Genomic DNA, 27,310 nt, shown 5'->3' with positions numbered 1-27,310 from the left:
GAATTAATTTCAAAAGACACAATGCCGACTTAGGTACAAGAGGACTGACACTCTAACTATCTATGATTTGAACCCCTCCTGTGAGTCCAGTTTTAGATTCCGATGTTTCACTTCAGGTTAACTGGATCCCTTGGACCTTCTTATTGATGATAAAACACAGAAATTGCATCCGAATTTAATACAAAAGGCACAATGCCGACTTAAGTATAAGAGGACTGACACTCTAACTATCAATGATTTGAACCCCTCCTGTGAGTCCAGTTTTAGATTCCGATGCTTCACTTCAGGTTTACTGTATACCTTGGACCTTCTTAGTGACGATGAAACACAGAAATTGCATCCGAATTTAATACAAAAGGAAAAATCCCGACTTAAGTATAAGAGGACTGACACTCTAACTATCAACGATTTGAACCTCTCCTGTGATTCCAGTTTCAGATTCCGATGCTTCTCTTCAGGTTTACTGTATCCCATGGCCCTGCTTAATGACGATGAAACAGAGAAATTGCATCGGAATTAAATTCAAAAGACACAATGCCGACTTGAGTACAAGAGGACTGACACTCTCACTATCTACGATTTGAACCTCCCCTGTGAGTCCAGTTTTAGATTCCGAGGCTTCACTTCAGGTTTACTGTATCCCTTGGACCTTCTTATTGACGATGAAACACAGAAATTGCATCAGAATTAAATTCAAAAAGCACAATGCCGACTTAAGTACAAGAGGACTGACACTCTAACTATCAATGATTTGAACCCCTCCTGTGAGTCCAGTTTTAGATTCCGATGCTTTACTTCAGGGTTACTGTACCCCTTGGACCTTCTTATTGACGATGAAACACAGAAATTGCATCCGAACTTAATACAAATGGCACAATGCCGACTAAAGTATAAGAGGACTGACACTCTAACTATTAATGATTTGAACCTCTCCTGTGGGTCCAGTTTTAGATTCCGATGCTTCACTTCAGGTTTACTGTATCCCTCGGACCTTGATATTGACGATGAAACACAGAGATTGCATCGGAATTAAATTCAAACGGCTCAATGTCGTCTTCAGTACAAGAGGACTGACACTCTAACAACCTATGATTTGAACCCCTCCTGTGAGTCGAGTTTCAGATTCCGATGCTTTACTTCAGGGTTACTGTACCCCTTGGACCTTCTTATTGACGATGAAACACAGAAATTGCATCCGAACTTAATACAAATGGCACAATGCCGACTAAAGTATAAGAGGACTGACACTCTAACTATTAATGATTTGAACCTCTCCTGTGGGTCCAGTTTTAGATTCCGATGCTTCACTTCAGGTTTACTGTATCCCTCGGACCTTGATATTGACGATGAAACACAGAGATTGCATCGGAATTAAATTCAAACGGCTCAATGTCGTCTTCAGTACAAGAGGACTGACACTCTAACTATCTATGATTTGAACTTCTCCTTTGAGTCCAGTTTTAGATTCCGATGCTTCACTTCAGGTTCACTGTATCAATTGGACCTTCTTATTGACGATGAAACACAGAAATTGCATCGGAATTAAATTCAAAAGACGCAATGCCGACTTAAGTACAAGAGGCCTGACACTCTTACTATCTATGATTTGAACCCCTCCGGTGAGTCCAGTTTTAGATTCCGATGCTACACTTCAAGTTTACTGTATCCCTTGGACCTTCTTATTGACGATGAAACACAGAAATTGCATCCGAATGTAATACAAAAGGCACAATGCCGACTTAAGTATAAGAGGACTGACACTCTAACTATCAATGTTTTGAACCCCTCCTGGGAGTCCAGTTTCAGACTTCGATGGTTCACTTCAGGCTTACTGTATCCCTTGGACCTTCTTATTGACGATGAAACACAGAAATTGCATTCGAATTTAATACAAAAGGCACAATGCCGACTTAAGTATGAGAGGACTGACACTCTAACTATCAATGATTTGAACCTCTCCTATGAGTCCAGTTTTAGATTCAGATGTTTCTCTTCAGGTTCACTGTATCCCTTGGACCTGCTTATTGACGATGAAACAGAGAAATGGCATCGGAGTTAAAAACAAAAGACACAATGCCGACTTAAGTACAAGAGGACTAACACTCTCACTATCTATGGTTTGAACCTCCCCTGTGAGTCCAGTTTTAGATTCCGATGCTTCAGTTCAGGTTTACTGTATCCCTTGGACCTACTTATTGACTGTGAAACACAGAAATTGCGTCCGAATTTAATACAAAAGGAACAATGCCGACTTAAGTATAAGAGGACTGACACTCTATCAGTGATATGAACTTCTCCGGTGAGTCCAGTTTTAGATTCCGATGCTTCACTTAAGGTTTACTGTATCCCTTGGACCTTCTTAACGTCGATGAAACACAGAAATTGCATCGGAAATAAATTCAAAAGGCACAATGCCGACTTAAGTACAAGAGGACTGACACTCTAACTATCAATCATTTCAAGCCCTCTTGGGAGTCCAGTTTTAGATTCCGATCCTTCACTTCAGGTTTACTGTATGCCTTGGACCTTCTTATTGTCGATGAAACACAGAAATTGCATCCGAATTTAATACAAAAGGCACAATGCCGACTTACATATAAGAGGACTGACACTCTAACTATCAAAGATTTGAACCCCTCCTGTGAGTCCAGTTTTAGATTCCGATGCTTCTCTTCAGGTTTACTGTATCCATTGGACCTTCTTATGGACGATGAAACACAGAAATTGCATTGGAATTAAATTCAAAAGACACAATGCCGACTTAAGTACAACAGGACTGACTATCTAACTTTCTATGATTTGAACCTCTCCCGTGAGTCCAGTTTTAGATTCCGATGCTTCACTTCAGGTTTACTGCATTCATTGGACCTTCTTATCGACGATGAAGCACAGAAATTGCATCGGAATAAAATTCAAAAGACACAATGAAGACTTAAATACAAGAGGACTGACACTCTAACTAACTATGATTTAGGCCCCTCCAGTTAGTCCAGTTTTAGATTCCGATGCTTCACTTCAGTTTTACTGTATCCATTGACCTTCTTATTGACGATGAAACACAGAAATTGCATCCGAATTTAATACAAAAGGCAGGATGCCGACTTAAGTATAAGAGGACTGACACTCTAACTATCAATGAATTGAACCACTCCTGTCAGTCCAGTTTCAGATTCCGATGCTTCACTTCAGGTTTACTCTATACCATGCACCTTCTTCATGACGATGAAACACAGAAATTGCATCGGAATTAAATTCAAAAGGGACAATGCCGACTTAAGTACAAGAGGACTGACACTCTAACTACCTATGATTTGAACCTCTCCTGTGAGTCCAATTTTAGATTCCGATGCTTCACTTCAGGTTTGCTGTATCCCTTGGACCTTCTTATTGCCGATGAAACACAGAAATTGCATCAGAATTTAATACAAAAGGCCCAATGCCGACTTAAGTATAAGTGGACTGACACTCTAACCATCAATGATTTGAACCTCTCCTGTAAGTCCAGTTTTAGATTCCGATGCTTCTCTTCAGGTTAACTATATCCCTTGGACCTGCTTATTGACGATGAAACAGAGAAATTGCATCCGAATTAAATTCATAAGACACAATGCCGATTTAAGTACAAGAGGACTGACACTCTCACTATCTATGATTTGAACCTCCCCTGTGAGTCCAGTTTTAGATTCCGATGCTTCACTTCAGGTTTGCTGTATCCCTTGAACCTTCTTACTTACGATGAAACACAGAAATTGCATCGGAATTAAATTCAAATAGGACAATGCCGACTTAAGTACAAGAGGACTGACACACTTAGTTTCTATGATTTGAACCTCTCCTGTGAGTCCAGTTTTAGATTCCGATGTTTCACTTCAGGTTTACTGTATCCCTTGGACCTTCTTATTGACGATGAATCACAGAAATTGCATCCGGATTTAATACAAAACTCACAACGCCGACTTAAGTAAAAGAGGACTGACACTCTCTCTTTCTATGATTTGATCCTCTCCTGTGAGTCCAGTTTTAGATTCCGATGCTTCACTTCAGGTTTACTGTATACCTTGCACCTTCTTATTGACGATGAAACACAGAAATTGCTTCCGAACTTAATACAAAAGGCACAATGCCGACCTAAGTACAAGAGGACTGACACTCTCACTTTCTATGACTTGAACCTCTCCTGTTAGTCCAGTTTTAGATTCCGATGCTTCACTGCAGGTTTACTGTATCCCTTGGACCTTTTTATTGACGATGAAGCACACAAATTGCATCGCAAATAAATTCAATAGGCACTATGCCGACTTAAGTACAAGAGGACTGACACTCTAAGTTTCTATATTTGAACCACTCCTTTGAGCCCAGTTTTAGATTCCGATGCTTCACTTCAGGTTTACTGTATCCCTTGGACCTTCATATTGACGATGAAACACAGATATTGCATCCGAATTTAATACAAAAGGCACAATGCCGACTTAAGTAAAAGAGGACTGACACTCTCACTTTCTGTGATTTGGACCTCTCCTGTCAGTCCAGTTTTAGATTCTGATGCGTCACTTCAGGTTTACTGTATATTTGCCCCTTCTGATTAACGATGAAACACAGAATTTGCATCGGAATGAAATTCAAAAGGCACAATGCCGACCTAAGTACAAGAGGACTGACACTCTAAATTTCTAGGATTTGAACCTCTCCTGTGAGTCCAGTTTTAGATTCCGATGCTTCATTTCAGGTTTACTGTGTACCTTGGACCTTCTCATTGACGATGAAACACAGAAATTGCAATCCGAATTTAATACAAAAGGCACAATGCCGACTTAAGTACAAGAGAAGTGACACTCTAACTTACTATGATTTGAACCTCTCCTGTGAGTCCACTTTTAGATTCCGATGCTTCACATTAGGTTTACTGTATCCCTTGGACTTTCTTATTGACGATGAAACATAGAAATTGCATTCGAATTTAATACAAAAGGCACAATGCCGACTTAAGTACAAGAGAACTGACACTCTAACTTTCTATGATTTGAACCTCTCCTGTGAGTCTAGTTTTAGATTCCGATGTGTCACTTCAGGTTTACTGTATACCTCGCACCGTCTTATTGACGATGAAACACAGAAATTGCATCGGAATTTAATACAAAAGGCACAATGCCGACTCAAGTATAAGAGGACTGACACTCTAACTATCAATGATTTGAACCCCTCCTGTGAGTCCAGTTTTAGATTCCGATGCTTCACTTCAAGTTTACTGTATCCCTTGGACCCTCATTGACGATGAAACACAGAAATTGCACCCGAATTTAATACAAAAGGCGCAATGCCGACTTAAGTATAAGTGGACTTACACCCTATCATTGATTTGAACCCCTCCTGTGAGTCCAGTTTTAGATTCCGATGCTTCACTTCAGGTTTACTGTATCCCTTGGACCTTCTTAATGACGACGAAACACAGATATTGCATCTGAATTTAATACAAAAGGCACAATGTGACTTAAGTATAAGAGGACTGACACTCTAACTATCAATGATTTGAACCCCCCCTGTGAGGTCAGTTTTAGATTCCGATGCTTCACTTCAGGTTTACTGCATCCATTGGACCTTCTTATTGACGATGAAACACAGAAATTGCATCCGAATTTAATACAAGAGGCAAAATGCCAACTTAAGTATAAGAGGACTCACACTCTAATTATCAAAGATTTGAACCCCTCCTGTGAGTCCAGTTTTAGATTCCGATGCTTCACTTCAGGTTTACTGTATCCCTTGGACCTTGTTATTGACGATGACACACAGAAATTGCATCCGAATTTAATACAAAAGCACAATGCCGACTTAAGTACAAAAGGACTAACGATCTAACTTTCTATGAGTTGAACCTCTCCTGTGAGTCCAGTTTTAGATTCTGATGCTTCTCTTCAGGTTTACTGTATCCCTTGATCCTTATTATTGACGATGAAACACAGAAATTGCATCAGAATTCATTACAAAACGCACAAAGCCGACTTAAGTATAAAAGGACTGACAATCTAACTTTCTATGATTTGAACGTCTCCTGTGAGTCCAGTTTTAGATTCCGATGCTTCACTTCAGGTTTACTGTATACCTTGCACCTTCTTATTGACGATGAAACACAGAAATTGCTTCCGAACTTAATACAAAAGGCACAATGCCGACCTAAGTACAAGAGGACTGACACTCTCACTTTCTATGACTTGAACCTCTCCTGTGAGTCCAGTTTTAGATTCCGATGCTTCACTTCAGGTTTACTGTATCCCTTGGACCTTCTTATTGACGATGAAGCACACAAATTGCATCGCAAATAAATTCAAAAGGCACTATGCCGACTTAAGTACAAGAGGACTGACACTCTAAGTTTCTATGATTTGAACCACTCCTTTGAGCCCAGTTTTAGATTCCGATGCTTCACTTCAAGTTTAATGTATCCCTTGGACCCTCATTGACGATGAAACACAGAAATTGCACCCGAATTTAATAGAAAAGGCACAATGCCGACTTAAGTATAAGTGGACTTACACCCTATCATTGATTTGAACCCCTCCTGCGAGTCCAGTTTTAGATTCCGATGCTTCACTTCAGGTTTACTGTATCCCTTGGACCTTCTTAATGACGATGAAACACAGATATTGCATCTGAATTTAATACAAAAGGCACAATGCCGACTTAAGTATAAGAGGACTGACACTCTAACTATCAATGATTTGAACCCCCCCCTGTGAGTCCAGTTTTAGATTCCGATGCTTCACTTCAGGTTTACTGTATCCATTGGACCTTCTTATTGACGATGAAACACAGAAATTGCATCCGAATTTAATACAAGAGGCACAATGCCGACTTAAGTATAAGAGGACTCACACTCTAATTATCAAAGATTTGAACCCCTCCTGTGAGTCCAGTTTTAGATTCCGATGCTTCACTTCTGGTTTACTGTATCCCTTGGACCTTGTTATTGACGATGACACACAGAAATTGCATCCGAATTTAATACAAAAGCACAATGCCGACTTAAGTACAAAAGGACTAACGATCTAACTTTCTATGATTTGAACCTCTCCTGTGAGTCCAGTTTTAGATTCTGATGCTTCTCCTCAGGTTTACTGTATCCCTTGGTCCTTCTTATTGACGATGAACCCCAGAAATTGCATCGGAATTAAATTCAAAAGGCACAATGCCGACTTAAGTACAGGAGGACTGACACTCTAACTATCTATGATTTGAACCCCTCCTGTGAGTCCAGTTTTAGAGTCCGATGCTTCACTTCATGTTTACTGTATCCCTTGATCCTTAATATTGACGATGAAACACAGAAATTGCATCAGAATTCATTACAAAACGCACAAAGCCGACTTAAGTATAAAAGGTCTGTCAATCTAACTTTCTATGATTTGAACGTCTCCTGTGAGTCCAGTTTTAGATTCCGATGCTTTACTTCAGGTTTACTGTATCCCTTGGACCTTCTTATTGACGATGAAACACAGAAATTGCATCCGAATTTAATACAAAAGGCACAATGCCGACTTACGTATAAGAGGACTGACACTCTAACTATCAATGATTTGAACCCCTCCTGTGAGTCCAGTTTTAGATTCCGATGCTTCTCTTCAGGTTTACTGTATCCATTGGACCTTCTTATGGACGATGAAACACAGAAATTGCATTGGAATTAAATTCAAAAGACACAATGCCGACTTAAGTATAACAGGGTGACTATCTAACTTTCTATGATTTGAACCTCTCCCGTGGGTCCAGTTTTAGATTCCGATGCTTCACTTCAGGTTTACTGCATCCATTGGACTTTCTTATTGACGATGAAGCACAGAAATTGCATCGGAATAAAATTCAAAAGACACAATGAAGACTTAAATACAAGAGGACTGACACTCTAACTATCAATGATTTGAACCACTCCTGTGTGTCAAGTTTTAGATTCCGATGCTTCACTTCAGTTTTACTGTATCCATTGACCTTCTTATTGACGATGAAACACAGAAATTGCATCAGAATTATTTTCAAAAGACACAATGCCGACTTAAGTACAGGAGGACTGACACTCTAACTAACTATGATTTGAGCCCCTCCTGTTAGTCCAGTTTTAGATTCCGATGCTTCACTTCAGGTTTACTGGATCCCTTGGACGTTCTTATTGACGATGAAACACAGAAATTGCATCCGAATGTAATACAAAAGGCAGGATGCCGACTTAAGTAAAAGAGTACTGACACTCTAAGTTTCTATATTTGAACCACTCCTTTGAGCCCAGTTTTAGATTCCGATGCTTCACTTCAGGTTTACTGTATCCCTTGGACCTTCATATTGACGATGAAACACAGATATTGCATCCGAATTTAATACAAAAGGCACAATGCCGACTTAAGTAAAAGAGGACTGACACTCTCACTTTCTGTGATTTGAACCTCTCCTGTCAGTCCAGTTTTAGATTCTGATGCGTCACTTCAGGTTTACTGTATATTTGCCCCTTCTTATTAACGATGAAACACAGAATTTGCATCGGAATTAAATTCAAAAGGCACAATGCCGACTTAAGTACAAGAGGACTGACACTCTAAATTTCTAGGATTTGAACCTCTCCTGTGAGTCCAGTTTTAGATTCCGATGCTTCATTTCAGGTTTACTGTGTACCTTGGACCTTCTCATTGACGATGAAACACAGAAATTGCAATCCGAATTTAATACAAAAGGCACAATGCCGACTTAAGTACAAGAGGACTGACACTCTCACTTTCTATGATTTGAACCTCTCCTGTGAGTCCAGTTTCAGATTCCGATGCTTCACATCAGGTATACTGTATCCCTTGCACCTTCTTATTGCCGATGAAACACAGAAATTGCAATCCGAATTTAATACAAAAGGCACAATGCCGACTTAAGTACAAGAGAACTGACACTCTAACTTTCTATGATTTGAACCTCTCCTGTGAGTCTAGTTTTAGATTCCGATGTGTCACTTCAGGTTTACTGTATACCTCGCACCGTCTTATTGACGATGAAACACAGAAATTGCATCGGAATTTAATACAAAAGGCACAATGCCGACTCAAGTATAAGAGGACTGACACTCTAACTATCAATGATTTGAACCCCTCCTGTGAGTCCAGTTTTAGATTCCGATGCTTCACTTCAAGTTTACTGTATCCCTTGGACCCTCATTGACGATGAAACACAGAAATTGCACCCGAATTTAATACAAAAGGCACAATGCCGACTTAAGTATAAGTGGACTTACACCCTATCAATGATTTGAACCCCTCCTGTGAGTCCAGTTTTAGATTCCGATGCTTCACTTCAGGTTTACTGTATCCCTTGGACCTTCTTAGTGACGACGAAACACAGATATTGCATCTGAATTTAATACAAAAGGCACAATGCCGACTTAAGTATAAGAGGACTGACACTCTAACTATCAATGATTTGAACCCCCCCTGTGAGTCCAGTTTTAGATTCCGATGCTTTACTTCAGGTTTACTGCATCCATTGGACCTTCTTATTGACGATGAAACACAGAAATTGCATCCGAATTTAATACAAGAGGCAAAATGCCAACTTAAGTATAAGAGGACTCACACTCTAATTATCAAAGATTTGAACCCCTCCTGTGAGTCCAGTTTTAGATTCCGATGCTTCACTTCAGGTTTACTGTATCCCTTGGACCTTGTTATTGACGATGACACACAGAAATTGCATCCGAATTTAATACAAAAGCACAATGCCGACTTAAGTACAAAAGGACTAACGATCTAACTTTCTATGATTTGAACCTCTCCTGTGAGTCCAGTTCTAGATTCTGATGCTTCTCTTCAGGTTTACTGTATCCCTTGGACCTTCTTATTGACGATGAAACCCAGAAATTGCATCGGAATTAAAATCAAAAGACACAATGCCGACTTAAGTACAGGAGGACTGACACTCTAACTATCTATGATTTGAACCCCTCCTGTGAGTCCAGTTTTAGAGTCCGATGCTTCACTTCATGTTTACTGTATCCCTTGATCCTTATTATTGACGATGAAACACAGAAATTGCATCAGAATTCATTACAAAACGCACAAAGCCGACTTAAGTATAAAAGGACTGGCAATCTAACTTTCTATGATTTGAACGTCTCCTGTGAGTCCAGTTTTAGATTCCGATGCTTCACTTCAGGTTTACTGTATACCTTGCACCTTCTTATTGACGATGAAACACAGAAATTGCTTCCGAACTTAATACAAAAGGCACAATGCCGACCTAAGTACAAGAGGACTGACACTCTCACTTTCTATGACTTGAGCCTCTCTTGTGAGTCCAGTTTTAGATTCCGATGCTTCACTTCAGGTTTACTGTATCCCTTGGACCTTCTTATTGACGATGAAGCACACAAATTGCATCGCAAATAAATTCAAAAGGCACTATGCCGACTTAAGTACAAGAGGACTGACACTCTAAGTTTCTATGATTTGAACCACTCCTTTGAGCCCAGTTTTAGATTCCGATGCTTCACTTCAGGTTTACTGTATCCCTTGTACCTTCATATTGACGATGAAACACAGAAATTGCATCCGAATTTAATACAAAAGGTACAATGCCGACTTAAGTAAAAGAGGACTGACAGTTTCTCTTTCTGTGAATTGAACCTCTCCTTTCAGTCCAGTTTTAAATTCTGATGCGTCACTTCAGGTTTACTGTATATTTGCCCCTTCTTATTAACGATGGAACACAGAATTTGCATCGGAATTAAATTCAAAAGGCACAATGCCGACTTAAGTACAAGAGGACTGACACTCTAACTTTCTAGGATTTGAACCTCTCCTGTGGGTCCAGTTTTAGATTCCGATGCTTCACTTCAGGTTTACTGTATACCTTGGACCTTCTCATTGACGATGAAACACAGAAATTGCAATCCGAATTTAATACAAAAGGCACAATGCCGACCTAAGTACAAGAGAACTGACACTCTCACTTTCTATGATTTGAACCTCTCCTGTGAGTCCAGTTTCAGATTCCGATGCTTCACATCAGGTATACTGTATCCCTTGGACCTTCTTATTGCCGATGAAACACAGAAATTGCATCCGAATTTAACACAAAAGGCACAATGCCGACTTAAGTAAAAGAGGACTGACACTCTCATCTTCTATGATTTGAACCTCACCTGTGAGTCTTGTTTTAGATTCCGATGCGTCACTTCAGGTTTACTGTATACCTCGCACCGTCTTATTGACGGTGAAACACAGAAATTGCATCGGAATTTAATACAAAAGGCACAATGCCGACTCAAGTATAAGAGGACTGACACTCTAACTATCAATGATTTGAACCCCTCTTGTGAGTCCAGTTTTAGATTCCGATGCTTCACTTCAAGTTTAATGTATCCCTTGGACCCTCATTGACGATGAAACACAGAAATTGCACCCGAATTTAATACAAAAGGCACAATGCCGACTTAAGTATAAGTGGACTTACACCCTATCATTGATTTGAACCCCTCCTGTGAGTCCAGTTTTAGATTCCGATGCTTCACTTCAGGTTTACTGTATCCCTTGGACCTTCTTAATGACGATGAAACACAGATATTGCATCTGAATTTAATACAAAAGGCACAATGCCGACTTAAGTATAAGAGGACTGACACTCTAACTATCAATGATTTGAACCCCCCCTGTGAGTCCAGTTTTAGATTCCGATGCTTCACTTCAGGTTTACTGTATAAATTGGACCTTCTTATTGACGATGAAACACAGAAATTGCATCCGAATTTAATACAAGAGGCACAATGCCGACTTAAGTATAAGAGGACTCACATTCTAATTATCAAAGATTTGAACCCCTCCTGTGAGTCCAGTTTTAGATTCCGATGCTTCACTTCTGGTTTACTGTATCCCTTGGACCTTGTTATTGACGATGACACACAGAAATTGCATCCGAATTTAATACAAAAGCACAATGCCGACTTAAGTACAAAAGGACTAACGATCTAACTTTCTATGATTTGAACCTCTCCTGTGAGTCCAGTTTTAGATTCTGATGCTTCTCCTCAGGTTTACTGTATCCCTTGGTCCTTCTTATTGACGATGAAACCCAGAAATTGCATCGGAATTAAATTCAAAAGGCACAATGCCGACTTAAGTACAGGAGGACTGACACTCTAACTATCTATGATTTGAACCCCTCCTGTGAGTCCAGTTTTAGAGTCCGATGCTTCACTTCATGTTTACTGTATCCCTGGATCCTTAATATTGACGATGAAACACAGAAATTGCATCAGAATTCATTACAAAACGCACAAAGCCGACTTAAGTATAAAAGGTCTGTCAATCTAACTTTCTATGATTTGAACGTCTCCTGTGAGTCCAGTTTTAGATTCCGATGCTTTACTTCAGGTTTACTGTATCCCTTGGACCTTCTTATTGACGATGAAACACAGAAATTGCATCCGAATTTAATACAAAAGGCACAACGCCGACTTACGTATAAGAGGACTGACACTCTAACTATCAATGATTTGAACCCCTCCTGTGAGTCCAGTTTTAGATTCCGATGCTTCTCTTCAGGTTTACTGTATCCATTGGACCTTCTTATGGACGATGAAACACAGAAATTGCATTGGAATTAAATTCAAAAGTCACAATGCCGTTTTAAGTATAGCAGGGTGACTATCTAACTTTCTATGATTTGAACATCTCCCGTGGGTCCAGTTTTAGATTCCGATGCTTCACTTCAGGTTTACTGCATCCATTGGACCTTCTTATTGACGATGAAGCACAGAAATTGCATCGGAATAAAATTCAAAAGACACAATGAAGACTTAAATACAAGAGGACTGACACTCTAACTATCAATGATTTGAACCACTCCTGTGTGTCAAGTTTTAGATTCCGATGCTTCACTTCAGTTTTACTGTATCCATTGACCTTCTTATTGACGATGAAACACAGAAATTGCATCAGAATTATTTTCAAAAGACACAATGCCGACTTAAGTACAAGAGGACTGACACTCTAACTAACTATGATTTGAGCCCCTCCTGTTAGTCCAGTTTTAGATTCCGATGCTTCACTTCAGGTTTACTGGATCCCTTGGACGTTCTTATTGACGATGAAACACAGAAATTGCATCCGAATGTAATACAAAAGGCAGGATGCCGACTTAAGTATAAGAGGACTGACACTCTAACTATCAATGATTTGAACCACTCCTGTCAGTCCAGTTTCAGATTCCGATGCTTCACTTCAGGTTTACTCTATACCATCCACCTTCTTCATGACGATGAAACACAGAAATTGCATCGGAATTAAATTCAAAAGGGACAGTGCCGACTTAAGTACAAGAGGACTGACACTCTTACTACCTATGATTTGAACCTCTCCTGTGAGTCCAATTTTAGATTCCGATGCTTCACTTCAGGTTTACTGTATCCCTTGGACCTTCTTAATGCCGATGAAACACAGAAATTGCATCAGAATTTAATACAAAAGGCCCAATGCCGACTTAAGTATAAGAGGACTGACACTCTAACCATCAATGATTTGAACCTCTCCTGTAAGTCCAGTTTTAGATTACGATGCTTCTCTTCAGGTAAACTATATCCCTTGGACCTGCTTATTGACGATGAAGCAGAGAAATCGCATCCGAATTATATTCAAAAGACACAATGCCGACTTAAGTACAAGAGGACTGACACTCTCACTATCTATGATTTGAACCCCCCTGTGAGTCCAGTTTTAGATTCCGATGGTTCACTTCAGGTTTGCTGTATCCCTTGGACCTTCTTACTGACGATGAAACACAGGAATTGCATCGGAATTAAATTCAAATAGCACAATGCCGACTTAAGTACAAGAGGACTGACACACTTAGTTTCTATGATTTGAACCTCTTCTGTGAGTCCAGTTTTAGATTCCGATGTTTCACTTCAGGTTTACTGTATCCCTTGGACCTTCTTATTGACGATGAATCACAGAAATTGCATCCGGATTTAATACAAAATTCACAACGCCGACTTAAGTAAAAGAGGACTGACACTCTCCCTTTCTATGATTTGATCCTCTCCTGTGAGTCCAGATTTAGATTCCGATGCTTCACTTCAGGTTTACTGTATCCCTTGGACCTTCTTATTGACGATGAAGCACACAAATTGCATCGCAAATAAATTCAAAAGGCACTATGCCGACTTAAGTACAAGAGGACTGACACTCTAAGTTTCTATGATTTGAAACCATTCCTTTGAGCCCAGTTTTAGATTCCGATGCTTCACTTCAGGTTTACTGTATCACTTGGACCTTCATATTGACGATGAAACACAGAAATTGCATCCGAATTTAATACAAAAGGCACAAAGCCGACTTAAGTAAAAGAGGACTGACACTGTCACTTTCTGTAATTTGAACCTCTCCTGTCAGTCCAGTTTTAGATTCTGATGCGTCACTTCAGGTTTACTGTATATTTGCCCCTTGTTATTAACGATGAAACACAGAATTTGCATCGGAATTAAATTCAAAAGGCACAATGCCGACTTAAGTACAAGAGGACTGACACTCTAACTTTCTAGGATTTGAACCTCTCCTGTGAGTCCAGTTTTGAATTCCGATGCTTCACTTCAGGTTTACTGTACACCTTGGACCTTCTCATTGACGATGAAACACAGAAATTGCAATCCGAATTTAATACAAAAGGCACAATGCCGACTTAAGTACAAGAGAACTGACACTCTAACTTTCTATGAATTGAACCTTTCCTGTGAGTCCAGTTTTAGATTCCGATGCTTCACTTCAGGTTTACTGTATCCCTTGGACTCTCTTATTGACGATGAAACATAGAAATTGCATTCGAGTTTAATACAAAAGGCACAATGCCGACCTAAGTACAAGAGGACAGACACTCTCACTTTCTATGATTTGAACCTCTCCTGTGAGTCCAGTTTCAGATTCCGATGCTTCACATCAGGTATACTGTATCCCTTGGACCTTCTTATTGCCGATGAAACACAGAAATTGCATCCGAATTTAATACAAAAGGCACAATGCCGACTTAAGTAAAAGAGGACTGACACTCTCATCTTCTATGATTTGAACCTCACCTGTGAGTCTAGTTTTAGATTCCGATGCGTCACTTCAGGTTTACTGTATACCTCGCACCGTCTTATTGACGATGAAACACAGAAATTGCATCGGAATTTAATACAAAAGGCACAATGCCGACTCAAGTATAAGAGGACTGACACTCTAACTATCAATGATTTGAACCCCTCCTGTGCGTCCAGTTTTAGATTCCGATGCTTCACTTCAAGTTTACTGTATCCCTTGGACCCTCATTGACGATGAAACACAGAAATTGCACCCGAATTTAATACAAAAGGCACAATGCCGACTTAAGTATAAGTGGACTTACACCCTATCATTGATTTGAACCCCTCCTGTGAGTCCAGTTTTAGATTCCGATGCTTCACTTCAGGTTTACTGTATCCCTTGGACCTTCTTAATGACGATGAAACACAGATATTGCATCTGAATTTAATACAAAAGGCACAATGCCGACTGAAGTATAAGAGGACTGACACTCTAACTATCAATGATTTGAACCCCCCCTGTGAGTCCAGTTCTAGATTCCGATGCTTCACTTCAGGTTTACTGTATCCATTGGACCTTCTTATTGACGATGAAACACAGAAATTGCATCCGAATTTAATACAAGAGGCACAATGCCGACTTAAGTATAAGAGGACTCACACTCTAATTATCAAAGATTTGAACCCCTCCTGTGAGTCCAGTTTTAGATTCCGATGCTTCACTTCAGGTTTAATGTTCCCTTGGACCTTGTTATTGACGATGACACACAGAAACTGCATCCGAATTTAATACAAAAGCACAATGCCGACTTAAGTACAAAAGGACTAACGATCTAACTTTCTATGATTTGAACCTCTCCTGTGAGTCCAGTTTTAGATTCTGATGCTTCTCTTCAGGTTTACTGTATCCCTTGGACCTTCTTATTGACGATGAAACCCAGAAATTGCATCGGAATTAAATTCAAAAGAGACAATGCCGACTTAAGTACAGGAGGACTGACACACTAACTATCTATGATTTGAACCCCTCCTGTGAGTCCAGTTTAAGAGTCCGATGCTTCACTTCATGTTTACTGTATCCCTTGATCCTTATTATTGACGATGAAACACAGAAATTGCATCAGAATTCATTAACAAACGCACAAAGCCGACTTAAGTATAAAAGGACTGACAATCTAACTTTCTATGATTTGAACGTCTCCTGTGAGTCCAGTTTTAGATTCCGATGCTTCACTTCAGGTTTACTGTATACCTTGCACCTTGTTATTGACGATGAAACACAGAAATTGCTTCCGAACTTAATACAAAAGGCACAATGCCGACCTAAGTACAAGAGGACTGACACTCTCACTTTCTATGACTTGAACCTCTCCTGTTAGTCCAGTTTTAGATTCCGATGCTTCACTTCAGGTTTACTGTATCCCTTGGACCTTCTTATTGACGATGAAGCACACAAATTGCATCGCAAATAAATTCAAAATGCACTATGCCGACTTAAGTACAAGAGGACTGACACTCGAAGTTTCTATGATTTGAACCACTCCTTTGAGCCCAGTTTTAGATTCCGATGCTTCACTTCAGGTTTACTGTATCCCTTGGACCTTCATATTGACGATGAAACACAGAAATTGCATCCGAATTTAATACAAAAGGCACAATGCCGACTTAAGTAAAAGAGGACTGACACTCTCACTTTCTGTGATTTGAACCTCTCCTGTCAGTCCAGTTTTAGATTCTGATGCGTCACTTCAGGTTTACTGTATATTTTCCCCTTCTTATTAACGATGAAACACAGAATTTGCATCGGAATTAAATTCAAAAGGCACAATGCCGACTTAAGTACAAGAGGACTGACACTCTAACTTTCTAGGATTTGAACCTCTCCTGTGAGTCCTGTTTTAGATTCCGATGCTTCACTTCATGTTTACTGTATACCTTGGACCTTCTCATTGACGATGAAACACAGAGATTACAATCCGAATTTAATACAAAAGGCACAATGCCGACTTAAGTACAAGAGAACTGACACTCTAAATTTCTATGATTTGAACCTCTCCTGTGAGTTCAGTTTTAGATTCCGATGCTTCACTTCAGGTTTACTGTATCCCTTGGACTTTCTTATTGACGTTGAAACATAGAAATTGCATTCGAATTTAATACAAAAGGCACAATGCCGACTTAAGTACAAGAGGACTGACACTCTCACTTTCTGTGATTTGAACCTCTCCTGTGAGTCCAGTTTCAGATTCCGATGCTTCACATCAGGTATACTGTATCCCTTGGACCTTCTTATTGCCGATGAAACACAGAAATTGCATCCGAATTTAATACAAAAGGCACAATGCCAACTTAAGTAAAAGAGGACTGACACTCTCATCTTCTATGATTTGAACCTCACCTGTGAGTCTAGTTTTAGATTCCGATGCGTCACTTCAGGTTTACTGTATACCTCGCACCGTCTTATTGACGATAAAACACAGAAATTGCATCGGAATTTAATACAAAAGGCACAATGCCGACTCAAGTATAAGAGGACTGACACTCTAACTATCAATGATTTGAACCCCCCCTGTGAGTCCAGTTTTAGATTCCGATGCTTCACTTCAGGTTTACTGTATCCATTGGACCTTCTTATTGACGATGAAACACAGAAATTGCACCCGAATTTAATACAAAAGGCACAATGCCGACTTAAGTATAAGTGGACTTACACCATATCATTGATTTGAACCCCTCCTGTGAGTCCAGTTTTAGATTCCGATGCTTCACTTCAGGTTTACTGTATCCCTTGGACCTTCTTAATGACGATGAAACACAGATATTGCGTCTGAATTTAATACAAAAGGCACAATGCCGACTTAAGTATAAGAGGACTGACACTCTAACTATCAATGATTTGAATCCCCCCTGTGAGACCAGTTTTAGATTCCGATGCTTCACTTCAGGTTTACTGTATCCATTGGACCTTCTTATTGACGATGAAACACAGAAATTGCATCCGAATTTAATACAAGAGGCACAATGCCGACTTAAGTATAAGAGGACTCACACTCTAATTATCAAAGATTTGAACCCCTCCTGTGAGTCCAGTTTTAGATTCCGATGCTTCACTTCAGGTTTACTGTATCCCTTGGACCTTGTTATTGACGATGACACACAGAAATTGCATCCGAATTTAATACAAAAGCACAATAACGACATAAGGACAAAAGGACTAACGATCTAACTTTCTATGATTTGAACCTCTCCTGTGAGTCTAGTTTTAGATTCTGATGCTTCTCTTCAGGTTTACTGTATCCCTTGGACCTTCTTATTGACGATGAAACCCAGAAATTGCATCGGAATTAAATTCAAAAGACACAATGCCGACTTAAGTACAGGAGGACTGACACTCTAACTATCTATGATTTGAACCCCTCCTGTGAGTCCAGTTTTAGAGTCCGATGCTTCACTTCATGTTTACTGTATCCCTTGATCCTTATTATTGACGATGAAACACAGAAATTGCATCAGAATTCATTACAAAACGCGCAAAGCCGACTTAAGTATAAAAGGACTGACAATCTAACTTTCTATGATTTGAACGTCTCCTGTGAGTCCAGTTTTAGATTCCGATGCTTTACTTCAGGTTTACTGTATCCCTTGGACCTTCTTATTGACGATGAAACACAGAAATTGCATCCGAATTTAATACAAAAGGCACAATGCCTACATAAGTTTAAGATGACCGACACTCTAACTATCAATGATATGAACGCCTCCTGTGAGTCCAGTTTTAGATTCCGATGCTTCGCATCAGGTTTACTGTATCCCTTGGACCCCCTTATTGACGATGAAACACAGAAATTGCACCCGAATTTAATACAAAAGGCACAATGCCGACTTAAGTATAAGTGGACTGACACCTTATCAATGATTTGAACCCCTCATGTGAGTCCAGTCTTAGATTCCGATGCTTCACTTCAGGTTTACAGTATCCCTTGTACCTTCTTATTGACGATGAAACACAGAAATTGCAACCGAATTTAATACAAAAGGCACAATGCCGACTTAAGTATAAGAGGACTGACACTCTAACTATCAATGATTTGAACCCCTCCTGTGAGTCCAGTTTTAGATTCCGATGCTTCACTTGAGGTTTACTGTATCCTTTGGACCTTCTTAATGACGATGAAACACAGAATTTGCATCGGAATTAAATTCATAAAGCACAATGCCGACTTAAGTACAAGCGGACTGACATTCTAACTAACAATGATTCGAACCCCTCCTGTGAGTCCAGTTTTAGTCTCCGATGTTTCACTTCAGGTTTACTGTATCCCTTGGACCTTCATATTGACGATGAAACACAGAAATTGCATCCGAATTTAATACAAAAGGCACAATGCCGACTTAAGTAAAGGAGGACTGACACTCTCACTTTCTGTGATTTGAACCTCTCCTGTCAGTCCAGTTTTAGATTCTGATGCGTCACTTCAGGTTTACTGTATATTTGCCCCTTCTTATTAACGATGAAACACAGAATTTGCATCGGAATTAAATTCAAAAGGCACAATGCCGACTTAAGTACAAGAGGACTGACACTCTAACTTTCTAGGATTTGAACCTCTCCTGTGAGTCCTGTTTTAGATTTCGATGCTTCACTTCAGGTTTACTGTATACCTTGGACCTTCTCATTGACGATGAAACACAGAAATTACAATCCGAATTTAATACAAAAGGCACAATGCCGACTTAAGTACAAGAGAACTGACACTCTAAATTTCTATGATTTGAACCTCTCCTGTGAGTTCAGTTTTAGATTCCGATGCTTCACTTCAGGTTTACTGTATCCCTTGGACTTTCTTATTGACGTTGAAACATAGAAATTGCATTCGGATTTAATACAAAAGGCACAATGCCGACTTAAGTACAAGAGGACTGACACTCTCACTTTCTGTGATTTGAACCTCTCCTGTGAGTCCAGTTTCAGATTCCGATGCTTCACATCAGGTATACTGTATCCCTTGGACCTTCTTATTGCCGATGAAACACAGAAATTGCATCCGAATTTAATACAAAAGGCACAATGCCAACTTAAGTAAAAGAGGACTGACACTCTCATCTTCTATGATTTGAACCCCACCTGTGAGTCTAGTTTTAGATTCCGATGCGTCACTTCAGGTTTACTGTATACCTCGCACCGTCTTATTGACGATGAAACACAGAAATTGCATCGGAATTTAATACAAAAGGCACAATGCCGACTCAAGTATAAGAGGACTGACACTCTAACTATCAATGATTTGAACCCCCCCTGTGAGTCCAGTTTTAGATTCCGATGCTTCACTTCAGGTTTACTGTATCCATTGGACCTTCTTATTGACGATGAAACACAGAAATTGCACCCGAATTTAATACAAAAGGCACAATGCCGACTTAAGTATAAGTGGACTTACACCATATCATTGATTTGAACCCCTCCTGTGAGTCCAGTTTTAGATTCCGATGCTTCACTTCAGGTTTACTGTATCCCTTGGACCTTCTTAATGACGATGAAACACAGATATTGCATCTGAAATTAATACAAAAGGCACAATGCCGACTTAAGTATAAGAGGACTGACACTCTAACTATCAATGATTTGAATCCCCCCTGTGAGTCCAGTTTTAGATTCCGATGCTTCACTTCAGGTTTACTGTATCCATTGGACCTTCTTATTGACGATGAAACACAGAAATTGCATCCGAATTTAATACAAGAGGCACAATGCCGACTTAAGTATAAGAGGACTCACACTCTAATTATCAAAGATTTGAACCCCTCCTGTGAGTCCAGTTTTAGATTCCGATGCTTCACTTCAGGTTTACTGTATCCCTTGGACCTTGTTATTGACGATGACACACAGAAATTGAATCCGAATTTAATACAAAAGCACAATAACGACATAAGGACAAAAGGACTAACGATCTAACTTTCTATGATTTGAACCTCTCCTGTGAGTCTAGTTTTAGATTCTGATGCTTCTCTTCAGGTTTACTGTATCCCTTGGACCTTCTTATTGACGATGAAACCCAGAAATTGCATCGGAATTAAATTCAAAAGACACAATGCCGACTTAAGTACAGGAGGACTGACACTCTAACTATCTATGATTTGACCCCTCCTGTGAGTCCAGTTTTAGAGTCCGATGCTTCACTTCATGTTTACTGTATCCCTTGATCCTTATTATTGACGATGAAACACAGAAATTGCATCAGAATTCATTACAAAACGCGCAAAGCCGACTTAAGTATAAAAGGACTGACAATCTAACTTTCTATGATTTGAACGTCTCCTGTGAGTCCAGTTTTAGATTCCGATGCTTTACTTCAGGTTTACTGTATCCCTTGGACCTTCTTATTGACGATGAAACACAGAAATTGCATCCGAATTTAATACAAAAGGCACAATGCCTACATAAGTTTAAGATGACCGACACTCTAACTATCAAAGATATGAACGCCTCCTGTGAGTACAGTTTTAGATTCCGATGCTTCACATCAGGTTTACTGTATCCCTTGGACCCCCTTATTGACGATGAAACACAGAAATTGCACCCGAATTTAATACAAAAGGCACAATGCCGACTTAAGTATAAGAGGACTGACACTCTAACTATCAATGATTTGAACCTCTCCTGTGAGTCCAGTTTTAGATTCCGATGCTTCACTTGAGGTTTACTGTATCCTTTGGACCTTCTTAATGACGATGAAACACAGAATTTGCATCGGAATTAAATTCAAAAGCACAATGCCGACTTAAGTACAAGCGGACTGACATTCTAACTAACAATGATTCGAACCCCTCCTGTGAGTCCAGTTTTAGATTCCGATGTTTCACTTCAGGTTTACTGCATCCCTTGGACCTTCTTATTGACGATGAAACACAGATATTGCATCTGAATTTCATACAAAATGCACAATGCCGACTTAAGTATAAGGGGACTGACACTCTAACTATCAATGATTTGAACCACTCCTGTGAGTGCAGTTTTAGATTCCGATGCTTCACTTCAGGTTTACTGTATCGATTGACTTCCTTATTGACGATGAAACACAGAAATTGCATCGGAATTAATTTCAAAAGACACTATGCCGACTTAAGTACAAGAGGACTGACACTCTAACTATCTACGATTTGAACCCCTCCTGTGAGTCCAGTTTTAGGTTCCGATGCTTCACTTCAGGTTTACTGGATCCCTTGGACGTTCTTATTGACGATGAAACACAGAAATTGCATCCGAATTTAATACAAAAGGCACAATGCCGACTTAAGTACAAGAGGACTGACACTCTAACTATCAATGATTTGAACCCCCCCTGTGAGTCCAGTCTTAGATTCCGATGCTTCAGTTCAGGTTTACTGTATCCCTTGGACCTACTTTTTGACGGTGAAACACAGAAATTGCGTCCGAATTTAATACAAAAGGAACAATTCCGACTCAAGTATAAGAGGACTGACACTCTATCAGTGATTTGAACTTCTCCGGTGAGTCCAGTTTTAGATTCCGATGCTTCACTTAAGGTTTACTGTATCCATTGGACCTTCTTATTGACGATGAAACACAGAAATTGCATCCGAATTTAATACAAGAGGCACAATGCCGACTTAAGTATAAGAGGACTCACACTCTAATTATCAAAGATTTGAACCCCTCCTGTGAGTCCAGTTTTAGATTCCGATGCTTCACTTCAGGTTTACTGTATCCCTTGGACCTTGTTATTGACGATGACACACAGAAATTGAATCCGAATTTAATACAAAAGCACAATAACGACATAAGGACAAAAGGACTAACGATCTAACTTTCTATGATTTGAACCTCTCCTGTGAGTCTAGTTTTAGATTCTGATGCTTCTCTTCAGGTTTACTGTATCCCTTGGACCTTCTTATTGACGATGAAACCCAGAAATTGCATCGGAATTAAATTCAAAAGACACAATGCCGACTTAAGTACAGGAGGACTGACACTCTAACTATCTATGATTTGAACCCCTCCTGTGAGTCCAGTTTTAGAGTCCGATGCTTCACTTCATGTTTACTGTATCCCTTGATCCTTATTATTGACGATGAAACACAGAAATTGCATCAGAATTCATTACAAAACGCGCAAAGCCGACTTAAGTATAAAAGGACTGACAATCTAACTTTCTATGATTTGAACGTCTCCTGTGAGTCCAGTTTTAGATTCCGATGCTTTACTTCAGGTTTACTGTATCCCTTGGACCTTCTTATTGACGATGAAACACAGAAATTGCATCCGAATTTAATACAAAAGGCACAATGCCTACATAAGTTTAAGATGACCGACACTCTAACTATCAAAGATATGAACGCCTCCTGTGAGTCCAGTTTTAGATTCCGATGCTTCACATCAGGTTTACTGTATCCCTTGGACCCCCTTATTGACGATGAAACACAGAAATTGCACCCGAATTTAATACAAAAGGCACAATGCAGACTTAAGTATAAGAGGACTGACACTCTAACTATCAATGATTTGAACCCCTCCTGTGAGTCCAGTTTTAGATTCCGATGCTTCACTTGAGGTTTACTGTATCCTTTGGACCTTCTTAATGACGATGAAACACAGAATTTGCATCGGAATTAAATTCAAAACCACAATGCCGACTTAAGTACAAGCGGACTGACATTCTAACTAACAATGATTCGAACCCCTCCTGTGAGTCCAGTTTTAGATTCCGATGTTTCACTTCAGGTTTACTGCATCCCTTGGACCTTCTTATTGACGATGAAACACAGATATTGCATCTGAATTTCATACAAAATGCACAATGCCGACTTAAGTATAAGGGGACTGACACTCTAACTATCAATGATTTGAACCACTCCTGTGAGTGCAGTTTTAGATTCCGATGCTTCTCTTCAGGTTTACTGTATCGATTGACTTCCTTATTGACGATGAAACACAGAAATTGCATCGGAATTAATTTCAAAAGACACTATGCCGACTTAAGTACAAGAGGACTGACACTCTAACTATCTACGATTTGAACCCCTCCTGTGAGTCCAGTTTTAGTTTCCGATGCTTCACTTCAGGTTTACTGGATCCCTTGGACGTTCTTATTGACGATGAAACACAGAAATTGCATCCGAATTTAATACAAAAGGCACAATGCCGACTTAAGTATAAGAGGACTGACACTCTAACTATCAATGATTTGAACCCCCCCTGTGAGTCCAGTCTTAGATTCCGATGCTTCAGTTCAGGTTTACTGTATCCCTTGGACCTACTTATTGACGGTGAAACACAGAAATTGCGTCCGAATTTAATACAAAAGGAACAATGCCGACTCAAGTATAAGAGGACTGACACTCTATCAGTGATTTGAACTTCTCCGGTGAGTCCAGTTTTAGATTCCGATGCTTCACTTAAGGTTTACTGTATCCATTGGACCTTCTTATTGTCGATGAAACACAGAAATTGCATCCGAATTTAATACAAAAGGCACAATGCCGACTTAAGTATAAGAGGACTGACACTCTAACTATCAATGATTTGAACCCCTCCTGTAAGTCCAGTTTTAGATTCCGATTGTTCACTTCAGGCTTACTGTATCCCTTGGACCTTCTTATTGACGATGAAACACAGAAATTGCATCCGAATTTAATACAAAAGGCACAATGCCGACTTACGTATAAGAGGACTGACACTCTAACTATCAATGATTTGAACCCCTCCCGTGAGTCCAGTTTTAGATTCCGATGCTTCTCTTCAGGTTTACTGTATCCATTGGTCCTTCTTATGGACGATGAAACACAGAAATTGCATTGGAATTAAATTCAAAAGACACAATGCCGACTTAAGTACAACAGGACTGACTATCTAACTTTCTATGATCTGAACCTCTCCCGTGAGTCCAGTTTTAGATTCCGATGCTTCACTTCAGGTTTACTGCATCCATTGGACCTTCTTATTGACGATGAAGCACAGAAATTGCATCGGAATAAAATTCAAAAGACACAATGACGACTTAAATACACGAGGACTGACACTCTAACTATCAAGGATTTGAACCACTCCTGTGTGTCAAGTTTTAGATTCCGATGCTTCACTTCAGTTTTACTGTATCCATTGACCTTCTTATTGACGATGAAACACAGAAATTGCATCAGAATTATTTTCAAAAGACACAATGCCGACTTAAGTACAAGAGGACTGACACTCTAACTAACTATGATTTGAGCCCCTCCTGTTAGTCCAGTTTTAGATTCCGATGCTTCTCTTCAGGTTAACTATATCCCTTGGACCTGCTTATTGACGATGAAACAGAGAAATTGCATCCGAATTAAATTCAAAAGACACAATGCCGACTTAAGTACAAGAGGACTGACACTCTCACTATCTATGATTTGAACCTCCCCTGTGAGTCCAGTTTTAGATTCCGATGTTTCACTTTAGGTTTACTGTATGCCTTGGACCTTCTAATTGACGATGAATCACAGAAATTGCAACCGGATTTAATACAAAATTCACAACGCCGACTTAAGTAAGAGAGGACTGACACTCTCTCTTTCTATGATTTGATCCTCTCCTGTGAGTCCAGTTTTAGATTCCGATGCTTCACTTCAGGTTTACTGTATACCTTGCACCTTCTTATTGACGATGAAATACAGAAATTGCTTCCGAACTTAATACAAAAGGCACAATGCCGACCTAAGTACAAGAGGACTGACACTCTCACTTTCTATGACTTGAACCTCTCCTGTTAGTCCAGTTTTAGATTCCGATGCTTCACTTCAGGTTTACTGTATCCCTTGGACCCTCGTATTGACGATGAAGCACACAAATTGCATCGCAAATAAATTCAAAAGGCACTATGCCGACTTAAGTACAAGAGGACTGACACTCTAAGTTTCTATGATTTGAACCACTCCTTTGAGCCCAGTTTTAGATTCCGATGCTTCACTTCAGGTTTACTGTATCCCTTGGACCATCATATTGACGATGAAACACAGAAATTGCATCCGAATTTAATACAAAAAGCACAATGCCGACTTAAGTAAAAGAGGACTGACACTCTCACTTTCTGTGATTTGAACCTCTCCTGTCAGTCCAGTTTTAGATTCTGATGCGTCACTTCAGGTTTACTGTATATTTGCCCCTTCTCATTAACGATGAAACACAGAATTTGCATCGGAATTAAATTCAAAAGGCACAATGCCGACTTACGTACAAGAGGACTGACACTCTAACTTTCTAGGATTTGAACCTCTCCTGTGAGTCCAGTTTTAGATTCCGATGCTTCACTTCAGGTTTACTGTATACCTTGGACCTTCTCATTGACGATGAAACACAGAAATTGCAATCCGAATTTAATACAAAAGGCACAATGCCGACTTAAGTACAAGAGAACTGACACTCTAACTTTCTATGATTTGAACCTCTCCTGTGAGTCCAGTTTTAGATTCCGATGCTTCACTTCAGGTATACTGTATCCCTTGGACCTTTTTATTGCCGATGAAACACAGAAATTGCATCCGAATTTAATACAAAAGGCACAATGCCGACTTAAGTAAAAGAGGACTGACACTCTCATCTTCTATGATTTGAACCTCACCTGTGAGTCTAGTTTTAGATTCCGATGCGTCACTTCAGGTTTACTGTATACCTCGCACCGTCTTATTGACGACGAAACACAGAAATTGCATCGGAATTTAATACAAAAGGCACAATGCCGACTCAAGTATAAGAGAACTGACACTCTAACTATCAATGATTTGAACCCCTCCTGTGAGTCCAGTTTTAGATTCCGATGCTTCACTTCAAGTTTACTGTATCCCTTGGACCCTCATTGACGATAAAACACAGAAATTGCACCCGAATTTAATACAAAAGGCACAATGCCGACTTAAGTATAAGTGGACGTACACCCTATCATTGATTTGAACCCCTCCTGTGAGTCCAGTTTTAGATTCCGATGCTCCACTTCAGGTTTACTGTATCCCTTGGACCTTCTTAATGACGATGAAACACAGATATTGCATCTGAATTTAATACAAAAGGCACAATGCCGACTTAAGTATAAGAGGACTGACACTCTAACTATCAATGATTTGAACCCCCCCTGTAAGTCCAGTTTTAGATTCCGATGCTTCACTTCACGTTTACTGTATCCACTGGACCTTCTTATTGACGATGAAACACAGAAATTGCACCCGAATTTAATACAAAAGGCACAATGCCGACTT

This window comes from Schistocerca serialis, unplaced genomic scaffold (genome assembly GCF_023864345.2).
Source record: "Schistocerca serialis cubense isolate TAMUIC-IGC-003099 unplaced genomic scaffold, iqSchSeri2.2 HiC_scaffold_871, whole genome shotgun sequence".
NCBI lineage: Eukaryota > Metazoa > Arthropoda > Insecta > Orthoptera > Acrididae > Schistocerca > Schistocerca serialis.
The sequence above is the reverse complement of the archived record's forward strand: the minus strand, read 5'-3'. Positions refer to the sequence as shown.